Here is a 24,583-nt window from a genome sequence, read left to right on the forward strand (position 1 = left end):
CTTTTCTTTGTGTTTAGGCTAAATTTTTCTCTCAATATGCACCACTAAGTTATTCATTTTTCTTGATCATGTGAGAAGATTCCTCCCAGGATGTCTGCAGCTAGAGAGATCCTTCAGTGACACTTAAAGTTGTACAACCAGCCCTGATCTCCTTTTTTTGAATTCCCTTTATGTCAACTTAGCATTATATCTTGTCTATATCTTCTCAGCTGCTCTACTGACACTTTCTCTGGCAAACTGATGAACATCTTCAGAAACACTTGCAGATCTCTCAGGTACTGCACAGATAAAGTGCAGCCATCGTCCAAAGAGCAGGTCACACGGCAAACACACCCAAAAATAATTATCGATGGCGAAATCCAGTGCTATCATGAATGGCACTCCTATACACTTGCAGGAATAATGGCAGTCTCAGTTTTCCTGTCTAAAGAATACTAATAGAGACCTGGTCCAGTATTGATCAATTACATTTTTCCACCATGCCATTCAGACTGTGGATTTTAAAGAAGTGGTTTCAGTCTTTTCTTTATAAAAAATTCTACACAATCCTTTACAGCAAATATGAAATTTGTTCCTTGATCAGAATGAATATGAACGGAAACTGTAGGTACCGCTAAAAGTGATCACATTTGTCCAACATTTTTTTGATAATATTAACCAAATAACATTAAGCAATGAGAAACATAAATTGTAAAATATCAGAAAAACATAATATATCAACAGAACTTAACTTATATATAATACAGTCAAAAGTCATTAATTCGGACACCCATAATCCAGAATGATCTATAATACGAACCTCAAAGCTACAAACTTTCTGCACAGGCGTTTAAGAGTGCGCGTAAGACCTTTACGGCTGCGAATATGTTTGTGCGCATGCGCGTTTAATGTGTAACGGAGGTATAAGCTAAGCTAAAATTATCTAATTCAGTTAATGTTGCAGATTGCGTTGTTCCTTAATCTTCGAATTGGATCCGGCTTATTATTTTTTGCAGACTGTTAGAGCAATTTCATAAAAGTAAGCTTGAACTTTCGATTATGTCAAATAGAATTTCCGATATATATTTACTAATATGTAATTTGTATCTACAAAGCGAAAGTATGTTTTGAAATCCGAAATCTGTTTATCAATTTCACACAGCAGATTGGAAGTTGATCTGTCAGCACTATCCTTATCTTCAGGACAGATGTTTTTATTTTCTTTGGCTTATAATTCCTTACTAAGTGTAATATTTCATGTGGATGTCTCGGTCTTTGATATGATTTAAATCAAGTTCCTCGTCATTATAATTCGCTTCCGATAGTGAAGAAAGTTACCCAGAAGTTATTGAAAACGAAAACATTTCAATTGACAAATTAGTCGGTATTCTCAACACAGCAATTATAGGACTTGAACAGCGGAACTTTGTAACTAAACAAGAAATTATGTCTGTTTAATAGAATTGAGAAAGTATTATCACATGAAACAAAGCAACTTACATTGAAAGAAATGTTTAATAAAGTAAACAAATAAATATTAAGCTTTTTCTGTTTGTAAATTTTGATACCCTTTAGATCATAATTGTTCTTTATTTCATAAATTACGGTTTCATATTTTTAATTTTGTAATTTCTGCATGCCATCTTACCAGATTTAAACTGATGATATATAATCCGGAAAAATCGATAATCCGGAATCACCGAAGTCCCGACGAGTCCGGATTAACAACTTTTGACTGTACAAATATAACTAATATTCATAGGTCATCCCTTATCTCAGCATCTGTAGGAAAATCACCAGTTTCTTTTTCAGAAAGTTTATCACATATGTTCTCGGATTTGTTTCAGAAAATGACAAGCAGGTTTCTTCTGTCATTGATGCTTCAACTTGAATTTGTTTTCAAATATTTTGACATGAAAAATATTTTTTAGATATTCTGGCACAAAAAAGCAAACTTGCATAGAATTCCAATTCATTATTCAGCAATTCTGATTAATTCAGTCATTCACACATGGCAGTCTTAAACCAAAACCATGCTACTTAGTGATTTAAACCCTTAACTGGTAACATGTCTTCCATCTGCACATTTCTTTACCCTATTTTAACTTTGTCAATTTTACTTCAGCTTAAAATTATGTTCTGCAATATTTCGATTACGTTAACCAATTTGTCGATCAGAGTAATACAGTACATAGTCCGAAGGGACTTCGGCGATTCCGGATAATAGACCATCTGTTTAAATCTAGTAAGATGGCATGTAGAAATTATAAAATTAAAAATATGAAATTGCAATCTATGAAATAATGACGTATTTATGATCTAAAGAGTATCAAAATTTATAAAATAAAAGCTTAATACTTATTTGTTTACCTTATTAAACATTTCTTTCAATGTAAGTTGTTTTATGTTACTTCGTTCTTTTGTGCTAATACTTTCGCTTTAATTCTGTTGACAGAGATACACTGGTTATCATAAATTAAGGAAAAATCACAAAAATAGTGATAACTCCCTCAAAAATAAGCCAAACCGTGTAAAATTTCAATATGTTGACAAGTAAGAGTAGCTGAATAAAACTCCAGTATGCAGATTAGTGGTGCTGCACTCGGAATACATCATCTGCGAGGAGCATAAAACTCCATGTTTGAGAGCAAGCCCACATATTTCACTGTGATAGTGACATCAAAAATCTGAGATAGCCAATTCGTAACAATAATCTCCAGGCATCATTTGCCTGCAGAACTACTATAGAAAGCCACTGGGAGACTAGAGGCAGGACAAAGTCAAACAGATGGCTAAATGTGAGTAATTCTGGGGTTCATAGACTTTGGAGGCAATTACAAATCACAGATTAGATTAGGCACCTAGGAGGTTCAGCCAAGGATGGCCAACAGCTACGACGAGCGCCGATGACCGATATTTGACATTATGTGCACGCAGGAATAAAACCGCTACTCCGACTCTTCTTAGATCCTTTCTTGCTGCAGCCACCAGAAGGTTGGTGTCAACATCAACTGTACGTAGAAGGCTTCACGAAGGTGGTCTGTATACGAGGCGACCAGCCATTTGTCTGCCGCTCACGTCACGCCATAGGAGGGACCGTTTTCAGTGGGCACGACAACCTGTCCACTGGACGCCTGATCAATGGAGGGGGGTTCTCTTTAAGGATGAGTCCAGGTTTAGTCTAGAAAGTGATACAGTCAAAAGTCGTTAATCCGGACTCCTCGGGACTTCGGCGATTCCGGATTATCGATTTTTCCGGATTATAGATCATCAGTTTAAATCTGGTAAGATGGCATGCAGAAATTACAAAATTAAAAATATGAAACCGTAATTTATGAAATAAAGAACAATTATGATCTAAAGGGTATCAAAATTTACAAACAGAAAAAGCTTAATATTTATTTGTTTACTTTATTAAACATTTCCTTCAATGTAAGTTGCTTCGTTTCATGTGATAATACTTTCTCTATAATTCTATTAAACAGACATAATTTCTTGTTTAGTTACAAAGTTCCGCTGTTCAAGTCCTATAATTGCTGTGTTAAGAATACCGACTAATTTGTCAATCGAAATGTTTTCGTTTTCAATAACCTCTGGGTCACTTTCTTCACTATCGGAAGCGAATTATAATGACGAGGAACTTGATTTAAATCATATCAAAGACGGAGTACATCGAGATGAAATACTACACTTAGTACGGAATTATAAACCAAATAAAATAAAAACATCTGCCCTGAAGATAAGGATAGTGCTGACAGATTAACTTCCAATCCGCCGCGTGAAATTGATAAACAGATTTCGGATTTCAAAACATACTTTCGCTTTGTAGATACAAATTACATATTAGTAAATATATATCGGAAATTCTATTTGACATAATCTTTCTAATCTATCATAATCTAATAATGACGTTTCTGCCCCCCCCTCCCCTCTGCCGCTGAGCAGCGTGAAATTGATAAACAGATTTCGGATTTCAAAACATACTTTCGCTTTGTAGTAAATATATATCGGAAATTCTATTTGACATAATCGAAAGTTCAAGCTTACTTTTATAAAATTGCTCTAACAGTCTGCAAAAAATAATAAGCCGGATCCAATTCGAAGATTAAGGAACAACGCAATCTGCAACATTAACTGAATTAGATAACTTTAGCTTAGCGTATAACTCCGTTACACATTAAACGCGCATGCGCGCAAACATATTCGCAGCCGTAAGGGTCTTACGCACTCTCGTAAACGCCTGTGCGCATGCGTGAACGCGACGCATGCGCAGAAAGTTTGTAGCTTTGAGGTCCGGATTATAGATCATTCCGGATTATGGGTGTCCAAATTAACGACTTTTGACTGTAGTAGCCGTTATTTGATACGGAGAGAACCTGGAACCAGTTATCATCCGTCAAACATCCGTGAAAGAGATGAATACGGAAGAGGCAGTGTCTGTGTTTGAGGTGGCATCGCTTTGGGTGGACGCACAGACCTCCATGTTTTTCTAAGGGGAACCGTGAATGCTCATGTTTATAGAGATGACATCCTCGATGCTTATGTGTGCCAATATACCCAGGGCAATACGTGATGCTTTCCTGCTACAGGACAACAATGCAAGACCACACAGGGCTCGCATCATATATGATTATCTTCAACAGGAAACAATTATGCGCATGGAGTGGCCAGCTCGATCCCCAGACTTGAATCCTATCGAGCACGTTTGAGATGCTTCAGGGAAACGTCTAGCTGCTTTCAATCCGCCCCCTTAGACCCTTGCAACTGCTTTGTAAGAGGAATGGCTTTTGCTTCCTATGGAACTGATAGACCGCATAATTGAAAGCATCACACAACGCTGAATGTGCTGTATTGCTTCTAGAGGTGATTATATTCCATATTGAGGGTACTTTTACTATAGCAAACTGACATCTTCCATTTGTTCATTTTATGCACGTGCTAATTTCTATACTACCATAATTGTTTGGTAATTTCTTTATATGTTATTTTATACCTTACTATGTGTTGTATATTGTGGGTAAGTTTCATAAAACTCTACAGGTAACTTTTTCAGTTATCGTGATTTTTCCTTAATTTATGATAACCAGTGTAATTTCTTGTTCAGTTACATTGTTTAAGTCCTTTAACTGCTGTTTCAAGGATTCCGACTAACTTGTCAATCAAAATTTTCTCGTTTTCAGTAACTTCTCTGTCACCTTTGTCGCTATCGGTAGCGATAATTTCTGGATCTAGAACCATACTACAGATTTCTCCAATCATTTAATTGATTGGTGATTGAGAAGCATTGTCATCACAATGAAAAACTTCTTTTATATCATCTTCATTTATTACCGCTTCTCCACATTTCTGTACTAAATCCGCTAACTGGAAAATTGCACCTTTGTTATGCGATATTAGAAAACATTTAAAATTAGCGGCTGTCATCGTCAAATTTAGCTATCCTTCGCTATACGTACATGGCTATGCATCATGAGCTTGGCGACTAACGACAAGTTGTTTCGTTAAATTTTATCTTGCTTCTATCGCACACTGAGACAATTAAGCCTGAATTGTATTACATTAGTTATTTATTATACTTATGTCTATTCCTTGCACATGCTTAAGGCTTGAGTTCTAACTAAATAAATTCCCACATATACTTAAGCTGTATTGAGGGCCGGCGCTAGATATCTTACCGCCTGATGCAGTCTTTGTGGGTCCTAAAGTCTGTGACTTGGGATGGCCATATGAGCCCTGGCACTGGTTCTGGGTTTATGCAAATAACAAATCAGTTATTCTTAATTCTTAAGCTAATAATTAGCCCTAAATGTAATCTTTGGGTCTATGAGTATCATCAACAAAATCTATTTTTAGCATATGGAAAGAAATTTTTGTAAATTTTTGCTCGTCAACATTTTTTAGTGCATTTAATAACTGAAATCTGTAATCATTGCCAAGTGTACTATCAACATAAAAGGTTACCACACTCCTTTATTATTCAAATGCTAACATGAAAAAATGTTTAGGCATCGCTACATGAGTCATTACTCAAGTTGTCATGTTTTGATAAACATGCGGCAATGAAAGGAAAAGTATAAATAAATAATGATTCGCCAGGTTGGCATCAGATCAACGATGTATCTATGAGGAATGTTTCGGTTTGAGGATGTGTGCCAAGCAAATGTGCAGCAATGGAGCCAAATTACTGATCGTACAAATTTATGCTAAAATGATCGTTTCTTCAGTAACAAGGTATTTTATTTAGTGTCAAAGTGAAATTAAGAATCGGTATTCTCCAGATGTTTTATTATGCGCAGAGGAGGAAATCAAATGCGCCTATGAGGGAAAAAAAAGGCTACAAGAAACATTTTGTTGGTGGTTTTGAGGTCCATATTTTGGACCTTGTACTGTACTTTTTTTCATGCTTTGGTATACGAATAGGTGGAACTTTCGTTCTAATTTACATATTCTGACCAAAAACCAAACTTTTTCTGGTACTTTTCCGTTTCGCCTGCGCAAATCTCGCCAAGCAGACTTTGTTGGCGACAACATACAGTCAGTGCTTAAATTGCACCAAAGCCCACCAGAGCCCGGCTCCTTTACTTCTCAATCACTTTTTAAGATAAAATACAATTTTAGCTGCAGCGCACCGGAACCCTAAATAAGATGAGCTCCGGTACTTCTTTTTATAAATCTGAACCACAATTAAAAGGGAAAAAAATTAAGAATTTCTAATGTTTTAGTTTAACAATAAGCAGACTTTGCAATACACTATTTCCCTAGAAATACGAACTCATGAGAACATGAGACGTTCAAGTAAAGTCCCCTCACTCATATGCAAAAATCATTTCCTTTCAGAAATGCAATATATTTTGGGGAAGTTTGTTTACGAACGCGTAAATTTCTCGCCATGCCATTGTATCTAGTGTATAGTTATCATTGCTTAGTTAGTTATCCTTGCAGGAAGAAAAATTTGTGTTCTTAAATGTGCATTAAGTGACAGCAAGTACAATAAGAGTGAAATACTGAAATAAACTGCTCAAGCACGTCCTATACATCGTCTTCAAACAGTATCCACTAATGTGGGGGAAAGTGTAAACCGCAACTTTACATTCATCCTTAGGAGTCAGATTCAGGACTCATTTTACCCGACACAGATCTGCTTGATGACTATAATTATATCAGCAGAGAGCCGCGGACAAAGAGAACGTTCTCTCTCACCAAGATTCCCCTTATTTTTTGTTTCCCCCTGTTTCAAAATATTCTAAGATCTATAAATCGACATCAATCACTTTTAAAATGTAACTTTTAATAAGTACAATATTTACAGATCATCGATCAAAATATGGTGGTTGAGTTGAAACACAAATCTACATGCTTTCATAATCGAAAATCGAAATCAAACAGGAACCGAAGTGTTCCTAATGAAATAGTGTGCCAACCATCAGACATCCATCTATCGAGCTGCCGGTGGAGAGTTTATGGAAATTCAGAAGGCGCGTCGCGTTAACATGCAACGCTAGCGCCATCTATCAATTAATCAAAATAATTTCCACACACTCCCCACCTGAACTCTGTCAAGAGTTCACATTAATCTAACAACAATCAAATTTATATCAATAAGTATTTTAACATATAATTATAAAACAATTGATAAGTATATTAAATGAATAGAAAATATATTCAAATTATAATCACTATACTAAATTCTAAAAAAGGTATGTTATAATGAAATACAATTTGACACTACTTCAGTAAATCTAAAGTTTAGATTCTAAACTATTCTTAATCTAATCATATGAAACTAAATTAGCAAAATAAACAATTGCATAAAACATATTCAATCTTATTCATATTATTAAACAATAAATGTTTTTAAAGTTCTAAAGGATATAATAATTGAACTGGTCGTATAATTATTGTTCCATAAGCAGTTTTTAGTTCACAAGAACGAACTTTGTTGTCACGACCACGAAAAACGTTTATCACTCTGCCACAGTTCCACAAAAGTTTGCACTTATTGTTGCCTTCAATTAAAACAAGATCATCAACTTTAAGATCATCATAAACGTTAGGATTTTTTAATTGATGAGCTGTCCGAAGATCCATCAAATATCGTTTTTTCCACTTAGTCCACAATTGCCTAACCAATAAATCTTGATAAATCTTTCTTTTGGTCAGAGAGGACTTGGTAGAGAAATCTTTCACAATGGAATTAAAGTTAATAGGTAATGTAGAATCCTTGTTTCCAAAAATAAAAAAATTGACTGGCTTCAGTGGCGACGGTTTCTTGTGGTCATTGTACACATATGTCAAAGGACGAGAATTCAAAACAGCTTCCACTTGTGCTAAAACTGTTGACAATTCTTCAAACATTAGTAAAGCTTTATCTAGAATTTTTCTTAAGCACTCTTTCACTGATTTTACTTATCTCTCGTAGAAGCCTCCCCTCCAAGCCCCTCGTTCTATTATTAACTTCCAACTGATTCTTTCATTCGACAGAAAATCTTGGAATTTCTCATTCGACAATAGTTTAGAGAAATGTTCGAGTTCCTTTTTTTCCTTTTTAAAAGTTTTCGCGTTGTCCAAATAAATTACTCGACAATTGCCTCTCCTAGATGTGAATCTTTTGAATGCCATCAAGAAAGAATCTGGATAGAGATTCAGTACAAGTTCCAGATGTATGGCTCTAGTGATAGCACAAGTAAATAATGTTATATAAGCTTTTTGACTTCGATGTTTTTTACGTAAATCGGTACAGCAAAATCGATGCCAGACACGTGGAACGGTGGTGTCTCATTGATTCTGTCCTCTGGAAGTTGACAAGTGGTCTGGTCAGCAGATTTCAATGAATAAATTTTACAAATAAGACTCTTGTTTATTATTTTCTTGATAAATTGACGTTCTTTTGGGATCCAAAAGAGACTTCGAATTTCAGCCAAGGTCGTTGCTACTCCTCCATGCATCATTTTAACGTGTGCACTTTCTACTATTAAATTCGTTAGCCAGGAGTCTCTTGAAAGAATTGCCGGATGTTTTTCATCATGTGACAAACTAGAATGTTCTAATCTTTCCCCTGTTCTCAGTATCCCGTTCTGGTCTAAAAATGGGTTAAAAAGATATAAAGATGATATCTTTTCGACTTTATTCGCTCTCTTCAGAGACTCGATTTCTTTGGGATAAAAACGTTCTTGTTCAGATCGAATCCAATAATTTTCGGCATCTACTATTTCTTCAGTCGTTAATGGACCTGTCAAATGGTTTGTTTTCCTAATTTTACCGATGAATCTCTTTATCCAACGAGTTATTCTCAACAATTTTTTTAAACTACTATATTTTGAGTTGTCTATTACCCTTTCTTCAACTGCAGTGCACACAAATTCATAAATATCATTAATGTTCTTGCAGTATTCTAATTCTTCTTCAGTGACAGGTTTCTCTTCATTCTGTCGAGGCCACAATTCAGATGACATTCTAAGCCATTCTGGTCCTTGAAACCAGATAGGATTATTTTCAACTCATGAAGATTAGCTCCTCTCGAAGCCAAATCAGCGGGATTACATTTACCGCGGCAATAATGCCGATTTTCTGGGAATGTTAAATTTTGTATTTCCTGAATACGATTTTTAACGAAAAGCTTAAATTTCTTTGCGCAGTCTTTTATCCAGAAAAGTGTGATTTTCGAATCAGTCTAGAAAAAACAAGAAAGTTGTAACTTCAAAATTTTAGTGATGCTAGTGCCCAGTTTAGCGGATAAAAAAGCTCCCATTAGTTCCAACCTAGGTAAGGTGAGCGGTTTTAAAGGCGCTACTCTAGTCTTTGAAGCAACAAAAGCTGTAAATATTTATTCATTGCTAGAAATTATATGCAGATACGCTACTGTACCATATGCCTTTTTGCTAGCGTCAGAAAAACAGTGCAGTTCAATCCTTTCCACATCACTATAACCGATTGCAGAAAAATAATATCGTGGAATACCGATTTCGTCTAAATTGGAAACTTCTTTGCACAATGTTTTCCATACAGAACATAAATTTTCTGGTATTTCATCATCCCAATCTAAAGCAAGTGTCCAAATTTGCTGCAATAAAATTTTGACTCTAAGTACGAACGGTGATAATACACCTATAGGATCAAAAATTCGTCCTATTGCTTGTAGGACAAAACGTTTAGTATTAACTTGTTTTGATAAAAATGTTATCAAATTTTTTACATCAAGTAAATTATGTCAATTTGGTTGTCCCAAGCGACTCCTAACACTTTCAATGGAGGATTTCTAGCTTCCAAAACATGAGGAGATTCCTTGGATTCAATGCCTTCTTTAATCCATAATTCGCGCAGTTCTTGAGAATTGGTGTGCCTTTTATGTAGAATCATACTAGCATCTCTAAAAATGTTAACGCATTCTAAACTGGTATTGAAAGCAAGTTTGACGTTTTGCTGTCCTCCAATGATGTCATCTACATAAATGTGATCATTTAGAAATTCGCAAGTGGCAGGGTAGGTTTTCTCATATTGTTTCAAATGGTGTTTAATGGTTGCAGCCAGTAAAAACGGACTGCTATTTGCGCCAAATAACACACGTGTGAACCGATAAGTTATAACATTTTGTGGATCATCAAATGGGGTTTTAGTAAACAGAAATCGCGTTACATCTCTGTCCTTCTCATCTACTGCTATCTGAAGGAAAGCCTGCTTTATGTCACTTGTAAATGCTACAGGATGAAGCCTGAAGGCCAACAGAAGTTCAAGAATGTCAGGATACAAATTTGAACCAATATGCAAGCAATTGCATATTGGTTCGAGAATAATTTAACGAGATTTCATTAGGTCCATGTGAAGATGTGTCGAACACGATACGTAGTTTACTAGTAGTTTGATCACTACGAACTATTTCTCTGTGAGGCAAATAAAATGTGATTTGAGATTCACTATCAACAGTGTCTGGAACTGTTCAATGATGTTTTGTTCTAAATAATCTTGTAGAACTGTTTGGTACGAATAAAAGAGTTCAGGGTTATTCTGAAATCGTTTTACAAGTTTCTCAAATCGTTTCAGTGCAATCGCTTTATTGTCATGTAACTCATATTTTCTATCAGACTTCCATGGCAGCCTAACCTTATAACGAGAATTTCTGTATAAAATTTCTGATTCCAATTTTTCCATTATGGTATTGTCTAATGGGTTGGATGTTTCAGTTTCAGGTTTTATACCTAAACTTTCAAGCTCTCAAAATTTCTTTATCTGATCAGATATTATATCTTTCTCAACTATGATATTAAAGGCTGTGGACGTGTGCGTTGTACCTTTAGTGTAACCTAGCAGAGACCAACCGAATAACGTTTCAGCAGCTACTAAATGTTTGTTTAAATGCTTAAGTTTCCCAGTTACTACATCATAATAATGATCAGCTCCTATCAAAAGAGTAATTTTTTCTTTGCAATCCCAAGAATCTGCGAGTTGTAAACCTTCTAACTGTTTCCCTAAAATGTGTCTATCAAGATTAGGAGGTGGTAAATCAGAACTTGAAATTTGTTCAGTCACGAGAGCTTCAACTTCTATTTTCAAATTCGGTGTTTCCTTGTTCTGTAATTTTATTTTAACAACGTCAAATGTTTTTCTAATGGGTGTTTTATTTAAAAACGTAAATACCGAAAGAGTCTCTGTTCGAATAACAGGAAGCTTCAATTTATCCGCGATTTCTTTGCTCAGGAAGGAACGCATATTACCTGAATCCAGTAGAGCTCGAATTAAAACCGACTGCGTATTCGTTCGAAGTGTTACGCAACACGTTTGAAGCGAAATAGTTTTAATTTTGCTGCCTGAGAATGCTGAAAGAACATGCGAATCTTCTATACTTTTATTTTTTTTCATTTCGTTCTTTCTCAGCGCGAAAACATATTGAGCTGTTATGTCGACCTTTGCACTTGGAGCAGATGAGATCCCTTGGACAGTGCTTTATGCGGTGGTTTGATTTCAGGCAAAGGTAACATCTGGCATGTTTACGTAATAAATTTCTCTTCTCATCAACTGTCAGTGATTCACAGTCTTCAGTAACATGTTTGGATGTATTACAAAACAGACAGCAATTAGCAGTTTTGTTTCCTTTAACCGCGCCAGCAGCTGCTGAGTGGAATGGACAATACTCCCCTTCCCTCCCTTCTCTTTATAAACACAGGAAGTGCTTTCTGATTTATGAGTGGAGAGCAAAAGATGGCTTCTCTCGCGACTTTCCAATTCTAAACGAACAAACTGCAATAAGTCGTCAACATTAAAAAAGGATGACGAATCTGTTTTACGATTGAATTCTAAGGTTATATCAGACGGCAGAGTTTTCATTATGGCTGGAATCAACATATAACTGTATTTATCCGGTGTGACTTCTAATGATTTCAAGCTGCGTATTTGAGTTTCTATAGTGTCACAAAGTTTGCGAAGTTTTACAGTGTCACTGGATTTGGTTACTGGGGTAAGATTCAGGAGTTTTTGCATGTGTGAGATTATAATTATATCATTTCTGCAAAACCTGTTTTTAAGTATTTCGACAACTTCATCGTAATTTTGTTCCGAAATGCAAAAACCTTCTATCGCGTTTGCGGTGTTGCCGCATAAGTACGATTTTAAATAATTAAATTTTTCGATCTTTGTTAAAGATATATTATCGTGGATTGCTACCTTGAAAGAGTTCCAAAAACTTGTCCACTGGGTATAATCTCCATAGAATTTAGCGATGGTTAACTTTGGCAGACGCGTACATTTATTGCTTTCGATTTTAGAATTAGTTTCGTTAAGAGAGTTTTCATTATCCGAATTTGTTACTTTATTTAATTCTTTCAATTTTTTATTTGCTCTGAATTGCCATAACTGAATTTTCTCTTCGTATTCGATACAAGATAGAATTTCTGTTTCAAACTCTTCCGCCTCTGATTTCAAGACACGCTCTATCTGAGCATCTAACTCACTCAGAGCTTTCGATTTCGTGATTAACTGATCTAAATTTTCTTCTAATGTACTTGTATCAATTTCTTTTTTATTCAACTCCGATTCGATTTTCTTTAGAATCTTGGACACGGTTCTGATAACTTTGCGTTTCGATTTTAATTTAACAACAGACTTTTCTGCCATTGTTACTCTACAAATTAGAAAATTTAGTCTTACCTTTTGTTGACTTTGCACACTTGCAAGGTGCTAAATCCAATTCTTCCCGGCCGATGCACCAGCTGTTTCAAAATATTCTAAGATCTATAAATCGACATCAATCACTTTCAAAATGTAACTTTTAATATGTACAATATTTACAGATCATTGATCAAAATATGGTGGTTCAGTTGACAAACAAATCTACATGCTTTCATAATCGAAAATCGAAATCAAATAGGAACCAAAGTGTCCCTAATCAAATAGTGTGCGAACCATCAGACATCCATCTATCGAGCTGCCGGTGGAGAGTCTATGGAAATTCAGAAGGCACGTTGCATCGCATTAACATGCAACACTAGCGCCATCTATCAATTAATCAAAATAACTTCCACACACACCCCACTCATACCCTCATTCTGTTTCATCCTGGAATTTTCATCAGCTATGCTTTAAGTATATTTAATTTTTGTGATGATAAAAGAACTCCCCCCTACGATCAGAGCTTGTATTGATTGGGCCAGAGCTCATCGGAAGTTTTTGTAATACAGTCAAAAGTCGTTAATCCGGACTCGTAGGGACTTCGGCGATTCCAGATTATCGATTTTTCCGGATTATAGATCATCAGTTTAAATCTGGTAAGATGGCATGCAAAAATTACAAAATTAAAAATATGAAACCGTAATTTATGAAATAAAGAACAATTATGATCTAAAGTGTATCAAAATTTACAAAAAGAAAAAACTTAATATTTATTTGTTTACTTTATTAAACATTTCCTTCAATGTAAGTTGCTTCGTTTCATGTGATAATACTTTCTCTTTAATTCTATTAAACAGACATAATTTCTTGTTTAGTTACATAGTTCTGCTGTTCAAGTCCTATAATTGCTGTGTTGAGAATACCGACTAATTTGTCAATCAAAATGTTTTCAATAACCTCTGGGTCACTTTCTTGACTGTCCGAAGCGAATTATAATGACGAGGAACTTGATTTAAATCACATCAAAGACGGAGTACATCGAGATGAAATACTAAACTTAGTACAGAATTATAATCCAAATAAAATAAAAACATCTGCTCTGAAGATAAGGATAGTGTTGACAGATCAACTTCCAATCCGGGGCGTGAAATTGATAAACAGATTTCGGATTTCAAAACATACTTTCGCTTTGTAGATACAAATTACATATTAGTAAATATATATTGGAAATTCTATTTGACATAATCTTTCTAATCTATCATAATCTAATAATGACGTTTCTGCCCCCCCCCATCTGCCGCAGAGCAGCATGAAATTGATAAACAGATTTCGGATTTCAAAACATACTTTCGCTTTGTAGTAAATATATATCGGAAATTCTATTTGACATAATCGAAAGTTCAAGCTTACTTTTATAAAATTGCTCTAACAGTCTGCAAAAAATAATAAGCCGGATCCAATTCGAAGATTAAGGAACAACGCAATCTGCAACATTAACTGAATTAGATAACTTTAGCTTAGCGTATAACTCCGTTACACATTAAACGCGCATGCGCACAAACATTCGCAGCCATAAGGGTCTTACGCGCTCTCGTAAACGCCTGTGCGCATGCGTGAACGCGACGCATGCGCAGAAAGTTTGTAGCTTTGAGGTCCGGATTATAGATCATTCCGGATTATGGGTGTCCGGATTAACGACTTTTGACTGTAAATCATAACTCTAGCCGGAACAAGGAGGTTAGAATAGAAGGAGGGAAGGTTCAACTCAAACGGTGAAGCTTGGCAGCCATGTTACTGTTATCACTGTGACTTGTGCAAGGAAGTCTGTAATTGTAACATTTTTTCCCCTTTTCTTTTTGACGCATGTCAGCTTATATTGCATATGGATGCACAAATAGATTTTCAAAAAATATTCCTGGGATTACTGTTCACTCGTAAGTATTGATTTTCTTTGTGTGCGTGTGTGTGTGTAATTTCATAAATATGTTAAAAAATATCACAATGTCATGTTGTTTTCTTTCCAGATGTGAAAAAAAAAAGACTTAATAATAATCGAAACATGTTAAATACATTTTAATGTTTTTGCTTACAGCTGGTATCTTTGTTCCTTAACATACAATGATATGTGCTAGTAATTAAACTGAATGATTTGAACACTTAGGTAAATAGTTTTATAATTTTCATGAAAAGTAAGAAATCAATTGTTACTATTTTTATGAATTGTAGAAGTGTTAAATAAAGCAATGCTTTCTTTATGCATTAATTATTATTCACTTTTAAGTTTTGTGAACTGTTACAAATATAATTTGTGCATTTGATCGAGATAAACTGTTCAGTTGTTAAAATGTTTTTGCATAAGCTTACAAATTTCTGGGCAGTATTGCGATAAACGTAAGTAAAATATTTACACAATTGAACATGTGAAAAGATATATCCAAAAATTTATATAGGTACATTTCTGTAATTCAGCTTAATTCAAGGTAATTTCTTTGAGATTTATAAATATGAAATGCGCATAAACTGAAATCATTGAATTCACATAAATCTGGTTTATTTTATTAATATTTATTTGCTTGTTGATATAAGGTTGTTCGTTGTGAAAAAAATCTATTTAAAACATTCATTTAAAAAAAAAAAAGCAACATGTTACCATTTTTTTTAGATAATTATCTGCTATTAATTTCAGGTAAAAATTATTCTAAGTGATTCTTTAATAAATTGTAATAATATTGCGAATAAATCAGAAATATCACTTCTTAAAGAAACAATTGGAAAGTTGATAATAAAACCTATACAAATTCTTGAAGTTATGCAGAAACATCATTTAGATTTCGAACTATTTCTTAATGATTTTCTGTACTTAGTAAATAACGGATATCATCTTTATAACTTTAAAAACAAAAAACTAACAATAGAGAAGCATTTCATTATAAATTTAAGATATTTTTACTGGAAAATCCCTGCATTTAACAGCTGAGAAACACGTACGTTTCACTACCGTATGGCAAATGTTTTGAAGTTACAAACATGGACGCCGCTTGTTCCATGGAGCTTCATTCCCTAATAGTGGAGGAAATTGCAAACCCTCCCTCCTTCTATTCTAACCTCCTTGAGCCGGAACGCACCGGAACCCTGAATAAGAAGGCTGCGATACTTCTTTTATGTAACTGAATAAACAATTTCAGTAGAAATTTTACTTTACAATAAAAATTATATTAAAAATTGCTTATTAAATTTCAATTTATCTCTTTACATTTTACTTAATTTTAATTATTTAATTAATTCAATCTTTAATTATTTCAATAAATAATAGTTAATGATTTAATAATTATTAATTAAATTATAATAAATTAATTTATGATAATTATTGATTAAACAGCAATTTATAAACATTAATTAAATAGCTATTAATTAATTTAATAATAATTAACTATTTAATTTTAAAATTATTAATGAGTTTAATAGTCATTTTATTTATTTATTTACTCGTTCCTCTTTGCTGACTGTCTTACACTGGGCTCCGACACTTCTATTTTTAGAAATTAAACCGTGCATACAGTATACACATAAAAAATGTTAACAAATGTTAGTTCTAAGAATTGTTTATTTTGAAGGCATAAATATTTTAATATGGTTTAATATTTTGTAAAAAGCCAACAAATAAAGTAAAAAAAAGATATTGAGAATTTACTATGCTATCATGGTTCAACATCCTGATTCACCTGTTCATATCATGTGACCCCAAATGATCTCATCTCATGTAAACTACGCTACAAAAATATAATTCTCTCAGTAATTATCTACATTAATTTCAAGTCAAATCTTAATTTGGAATACATGTTTAAGTGCAAGAATTACTTCAGTTCGTACGAACAGCTTATTCAGAAATTATGTAAAACCACAGTGCTTTACTTCGTTAGTGCATTCTCATTAGAGCTGATGAATTAAACCCTTGATTTTTGGCTTCGGGTGAGCGGTGTGATTTCATCCTAATTGACTTAATTACCATATAAAACTTAATGCATAAAATTTAATTATCTTTGTAAATATTCTATGTAATTGTATGCCAGTAATGAAAGAAACAATCAATCTGGTAAGAAATGGCTGCGACTTGTTTTGAAAATGAGGTGTAAAAGGTTACCAACGAAGGTATTCTGTTTGGCATCAGTTGTACCATTATTGGCGACTTTATCGTTTGCGCTGGCAAAACGGAAAAGTACCTATTTTCTGAAATGGCATGCCAATTTTTTTTCCATATTTTGATTTTACATATTATGCTGAAGTTCCAAAATTTTGCAAAAAATCTGTTTTTTTTTTTTAAATGAATACTCAAAATTTTAGCTCCGTAACGTTAACTCGATTTTTTACACATTTAATAATGTATATTTTTTTAATTATATTTACTTGATTTCTCCTTTCATAATTCAAAATTTAGGTTCAATCCAAATTAAATTCCCACTTTTGTTTCAATCAACTTTAAAAATTTGTATTTATAAAATTTTATAAATTTTTTGAACAAAATTTTGCTTTATAACCTATACAATTTCAGCAAGTAGATATATTTCTAGGCATAATATGCAAAAAATTAAGAGATATTTATTTAAAAAATCCAAAGATACACCTAAATTGATATATTATTGGGCTATGAAATTTTGTTGTAAGAGATAATACTGGAAGATGCTGTTCATGCACATTGTTACAATATTGAGTGAATTGCCACAATTATTTTTAACCTTAAATTTCTGATTAAATTTTTACTAAGAATTATTCAGATGGAATTTATTCTCATTTTTACTAAATGATGATTATCATGATGATATGATGCATAATAAATATTTATTGACAATACTTGAAAAGTGATTATTTTAAGTTATAAGGAATATTAATCAAATTTAAAGGCATTCTTTTCTTTTTTGTATCTGTAAAAGTAATTTTTTACTTTTGCCATATTATCATCTGCTACTTTTACTACATTTAAATCGAACTTTCTAAAACTGAGAAAGTTTGTTTGATGACAAAATTTTAAAAAGCAATTATTTAATTAAAATAATTGTTTTTCAAAATCCTTAACTTGCGATACCGAATGTAAATAAAATCTTAACCTTTTAACTGTCAAGTTATTTTGATGATGTGGGTGTATAAATTTTCAATTTTTTTTAAATTCCAAAAATAGAAGTTTGCCTCGCAATTAAAAAAAAAAACTGTACACTTTGAACTTTAACCTCTATCCTTTGAAACCTTCAATAAAGTCCTGCCATCTGTTGAACTGAAGCCGAAATAAACTTCTCACGATATACATTCCGATAGAACAATACGATGCACTCAAAAAAAATTAGGCTGAGTAATGTTCGGGTTTGACATTTTGGAATACCAGTGCTGTGCCCGAGGTTATTTCGGGCATGACAGTTAATAGGTTAATATTTTATGAACTAAAATTATACAAATTAATGATAAGGGAACTAAACTTCCTTTACTATGAAATTAATTTAACAGCTATATTATATAATCAAAATAAAATTTTAAATACAGTCAAAAGTCGTTAATCCGGACTCGTCGGGACTTCGGCGATTCCGGATTATAGATCATCAGTTTAAATCTCGTAAGATGGCATGCAGAAATTCTAAAATTAAAAATATGAAACGTAATTTATGAAATAAAGAACAATTATGATCTAAAGGGTATCAAAATTTACAAAAAAAAAAAAAGCTTAATATTTATTTGTTTACTTTATTAAACATTTCTTTCTTTCAATGTGAGTTGTTTAAGTTGCTTCGTTTTATGTGATAATACTTTCTCTTTAATTCTATAAACAGACATAATTTCTTGTTCAGTTACAAAGTTCCGCTGTTCAAGTCCCGTAATTGCTGTGCCGAGAATACGAAATTTTTTCGTATTCTCGGCACAGTAACCTCTCTGTCACCTTCTTCATGTCTTTATCCATTTTTTGCAGCAATTCCACTTTTTGTTTGATGGACATCGAAACATACTTTCGTTTTGTAGCCTTTGGTAGCTCCAGCACCGGAAATTCTATTTGACATAATCGAAAGTTCAAGTTTACTTTTATAAAATTGCTCTTACAGTCTGCAAAAAATAATAAGCTGGATCCAATTCGAAGATTAAGCAACAATGCAATCATCAACATTAACTGAAATAGATAATTAGATAATTTTAGCTTATACCGTCTGTTCTACATAAAACGCGCACGCGAAAACGTATTCTGCGGTTGCGCACATGCATATGCGCAGTTGTAAACGTCTTACAGGCACGCGTAAACGCCTATGCGCATGTGTCAACGCAGCTCATGTGCAGAAAGTTTTTAGCTTTGAGGTACGGATTATAGATCATTTCGGATTATGGGTGTCCGAATTAACGACTTTTGACTGTAGTAAATTACTTTCACTATCTTAAAACATTACATATGGAAGAACACATAACTGCAGATACTTTGAAATATGTAACTTCAATACTGGCATGAGCTCCTAAATAAACAAATACTCTGGATTCAGTGTCAAAATATGAATACAGATTAAAGCACCACATGCAAGTGCAAATAAAAGCCAAAAACCTGAATATTTTTTTATTACTAGATCCAAACAAATATAGCACTATGATTATTCCAAAAACTAATACTATTACATTTGTATATGCATTTAGTAAATACATTAACAATATTCAAATTTGCAATATTTTAGAAATCCATGTTTGTTCTTTGTTAAAAAATCTGACGTTTTTAAATTAAATTTACAATTCTATCTTCTCTTTCACAATCTCATTGCATTACCTTAGGTTAGGTTGTGCTATCTGAATTACAAGAGCCATCTACCCAAGGGGATAGATGCTTCTATAAGACTTTCTAAGACTCAAATAATGTGCGAAGTATTGTTTTGCATTCACATTAAACAAGGGTAAACTATTAAAATGCACCCAGCACCTATTTGCCCAGGTTCAAGTCCAGGAAGAACTATCAATATTCAGTGGTCTTTAACTTGCAGGCCAGCGGTGGGGCCCACTTTAATGAGGAGGCAGGTTATTAATCTGTAATTTACTACTTCATTCGTAAGTATTTAGAAAACTATATTTTCAAGCACATAAGTTTGGGTGAAGTGCAGAATCGCCCACTTATGCATTTTTGTAAATTTTCTTTGACTTTTTAAAGTGAAAATAGATCGCTGTGTACATCGAAAAAGTCAAGGGAGCGAGCAATCCCGAGTTTGTGCAATTCTCTTATTTTTTTTAAGTGAAAATAGTTCGATGTGTACATGGATACCAAGTTTATGCAATTCTTGAAAATGCGCCAAGCAATGGTTGATTCTTCACTTTTCCCGTTTTATTAATGCATTACTTTGTAAACTATCAAATCGTAGTGCAAACCAAAGTTCATTTGCTATTATTATATGTACTCCCTTAATATTCTTGGAATCTAAGCCAAAGACAAGATAATTTCCCTCTGTACTGGGAAGATTAAACAGGAGTTAGATTCTTCGATTGGTGATATTAGGTGTAAAAAAAATTCTGCAGTTTTAAATGCTTGGCTGAATAGCTGATTTAAATACCTGAGAATTACACAGAAGATTTTTAATTTTAGCCTACTGAATCAGAAACTACTAAGTGTTGTATTGTATGATAATGTAGCTTCCAACCTGTCATAAACAGTTTCGTGGAGCTGCTTCTGTCTGAAATTAAATTTTTATAATTAGTCACATTCTCCAGATTTTTCTCCTTAGAATTACTTTTGCTTTTCCCAAACTAAAATTGTCTCTCGAAGAAAAAATTTTTGTGACATGAAAGAGATAAAAGAAATATACCTACTTTTAGAGCTTTGCCAAAAAGAGACCTTTACAAGATTTCTCTTTAAATACCTGTCGCATATGCACTGTGACAAGTTGCATTAGTGTATGAACTACATCTTTTCTATTTCTTAAATATATACTATGATTACATAATTCCCGCTCTGCACATATACACTAAAACTTTGATTACTTGAACTTCAGTTAAGTTGAAATTTTCGATGGAATGGTATTCCCAAACTACGAATTCAAAGGTAAGTATATATCAAAACACAGCATTTGAAACTGATATTAATTCAAAGTTAAATTTTCAACACTTTTTTAGGAGTGTGTCCTTTTAGTTTTTGCTTATTGAAAAACTCTTGCATTGATTCTTCACTTTTTACCATAAAGGTGAAAATTCCATACACAGTATGCCTATTTTTTGTGCACAGTTTCAAATCAAGTATTCAACAAAATAAATTAACCTTAAAAAATTTGGTAAAAAGTAGAAGTAACTTTCAAAAGTTACCAACTGGGTAGTTTAAGTTATGAGACACTTTCACTGTAATAATGTTAAGTGTTCAGAGCAGTATTTGAATAAGTAATTCTGTAAGATATTTTGTACTGCTACATCATTCTTTCCAATTCATTTGTAATTTTATTATATTATAACTTGATTTATAATCTACATTATATCACACTTCATAATTTTCTTTATTTTTCATTCAAGAGCTTTCAATAGAACACATTTTTGCACAAATTAATAATTGCCATCAATGATCGTCTTCGCTAAAACGACTACCTCTACAGAAGAATTCATCTGGAACCATGGGCAATAATCTTAAAGACAGTTCACTATATTATCAAACTTTAGGATGCACAGTTGTTTAAAACTATATTACAAGCTTATTAGTACTAAAGTTTAGATTTCATATAACCACAGTACCAATTTAGTTTAATTTAATAGGATTAGCAAGCCAATTCTTAATAGCTCTCTCCATTTTAGATATTTTCTATATACCTAGAAACACCTTTAGCTTACATCAATAATTTCAAATCTTACAAGGTGCAACTAGAATTATACACAGTACATTTAATATAAATATAGAACAGAAAGCATTCATTTGTAATAAAATGTTTTGAATTTTCTTAATAAAAACAGAAACTTATAATTCTTTATTTTAGCAACGGGTAATCATTTAAACTTTAATGTAGCTTAAAATATTTTTACGACACCTTCTGAATAAGCTTTTTAAGTGTAGAAAGCTCAGTTTTAAATTTATATATGCATAAAGTTGTCTGTATAACTCCTCGTGTTTAATATTTGTAACTTTGTAATTCTGAGTCTGGCAACTGGAAAGCGTATTCTTACGTTTTGAATTTAACAAGAAAACTATCTTCATATTCCGAGTTAGATGTTCTAAAACACAAGCATTGTAATTATTAATGTTACAAAGAATAAAAAAGAGTGTTGAGTCAATACTTTGCACATTATTTGAGTTTTTAGTATCAGGAATATTAATTTATAACTGGGTTTTGAAATCGGTATCTGAGACTAAGTATACTTTATTATGCCAGAGCATTCAAAGGCAAATTACTTTAAAGGAAATGATTTGGTTAATCTTTGGATTATGGTAACTTGGCGATTTTTTGGCAACCAACACTGCTACGGCAACCTGCTAGTTTTTGTTTGGACTCCATTTTGTTTTCATGAAGTAAAGACTTTTTTTTTTCAACAATTTGCTAGCCGAATTACACTTATGCTAGAACTTTTATGGAACAAAAGTGCTTAACCATGACGAAGATTAGGTGCGAAATTGGGAGAAAGTGCAGAATCGCCCACTGCTTGCCGCATTTTTAAGAATTGCACATACACGGTATCATCCATGTACACCTCGACCTATTTTCACTTATTTATCGCCTTACCAAAATGTCGCCAAACTACCTGTTACCATATTCCAAAGATTAGCCAATGATTTTGTAGAAAAATTACATAAAAGTCAATTCAAATTTAGATCCCACATGAGAAAACTTCAAGCAACCAGTCTCCCCAGTTAGCAGGAGATAAGTATGAGGTTCATTGTCTAGCTCTTGCCAGCTAAATCTTAGTCACAGTTTGCATGGGAAGAATTTTTAATATTAGCACATATAAGTAGTTTAGGTTAGTGCCTTATTTTCATAATTTAAAAAATGTATGATTATTATGATCTAATTCAAGCCATAGCAAATAAAATTAATAAGTTATAAAATACAAGATTGCTCATTAAATCAAAGCATATCATGCTTTCTACAGGAAAAATATCAGTCCTGGTAGATAATGGGTCTATTATCAAAATTATACATGAAAAACAATTATTGAGAAAAATTATAGCCATGTATACATCCAAAATCTTACTAATATTCTGCAGGATGATGGAAGACTAAAACTTATTACACTACATTTCTCATACCATGATTTTATAGAGGGTTTTAAATTATATAAACACATTCTAAATAAAATTTTTGCATACACAATCACATTTCTTTACACACCAGCTAAGTGCACAGTACAAGAATCTGAAATCCCACTATAAACGCAACAATGTGCACTGAATATGATAACCTACATTTTTTATATGCTAAAAGACAGTCTAACAGTTCCTTCATTTGGCTACTTGGCCCTCATTTTCAGACATACTTATTCAGCGATCAAAATACTTTAAGCAACAGAATTTTTTCACATTTGCTATTTAAAATTCTTTAAACACATAATAAGCTTCCTTTCCCAAAGATTTAACAATACATAGGTATACATACTTGCATAATACATTACCCCCTAAAAAATATATATTTTTTAAACTACTCTCTCACATAAAACGAGCAATATTTACTTATATATTTAAGTGCAACACAATTATTTTAAAAAAATATTTTGATTTACGATTTATACAAAAACTTTTATCAATTTCACACACACGCAAACGCGAAGAAACAATTACTAACCTAAAACCGTACGTAAATTGCACTACACGACAACGCAACCTGTTTGCAATCCAACACTACTTGACCGAATGAAGCTTCTCCAGAACTACAGTTCGAATTTCTTTAACATAGATGGCGCATCAATACTATGAGGGCGGTATCATTTCACAAGCTTAAGTATCAATAGGATCAGAACAGAAGCTTTGACTCAAAGAACATATACTGCTTTCTTTAGCTGTGGTAAATTGCAAGAAAGTGACAAGATTTCATTCCTTAATTTACACTTTTCTATAAAAGCATTCACTCGTTGTATTTAAATTCCCACCGCCTCAACTTGAATTTTTTTAGTTTTCGTCGGTTGTAAATTCAGAAACATAGTTTTCAGTTAAAAAGAATTAAAAGTAGGAATTAAGTTGGAAAGTAAAAACACGTTTACAGCAGGACTACATAACCTAAATGCCTAAAAAAAAAAAAAAAAAAAAAAAATACGTATGACTAAATGTTCCCTAAAATACCAACGTAGGGTTCATTGAATTTACCTAGTATAGTTGGCTTCCGTTAATAGATCCAATGGTTAATATGACCCCATTTGTTTGAAAAAGCCTTTAAGAGCAAATAAAATGGTTTGTCTTCTCTCATTCAGAACAACATACCATTTAACCGGAATTAACAACCGATCAGAAAGCTCTTACTATGTTCACTGCACCAGACCGCAGAAATAATATTTTGAACCCTAAAAGAAAAAGATGCAATATTTAAGTAAAGATACTAAAAAA

At 33.0% G+C, this 24,583-nt stretch overlaps 1 protein-coding gene across 1 annotated transcript in view; it reads right to left on the bottom strand.

The window, feature by feature from the left end:
- LOC118199705 (uncharacterized) overlaps positions 1-24,368 on the bottom strand; it is a 149,422-nt gene extending 125,054 nt beyond the window's left edge. Inside the window, exon 1 of the mRNA XM_085822621.1 lies at positions 24,347-24,368. The gene's annotated coding sequence lies outside the window, so the exon portion shown is untranslated. The remainder of the gene's footprint in view (positions 1-24,346) is intronic.
- Between the last annotated feature and the right edge of the window lie 215 nt (positions 24,369-24,583).

The sequence above is a fragment of the Stegodyphus dumicola genome, chromosome 8, assembly GCF_044657685.1.
Source record: "Stegodyphus dumicola isolate Sdum_Otavi_A_Nest chromosome 8, ASM4465768v1".
Lineage (NCBI taxonomy): Eukaryota > Metazoa > Arthropoda > Arachnida > Araneae > Eresidae > Stegodyphus > Stegodyphus dumicola.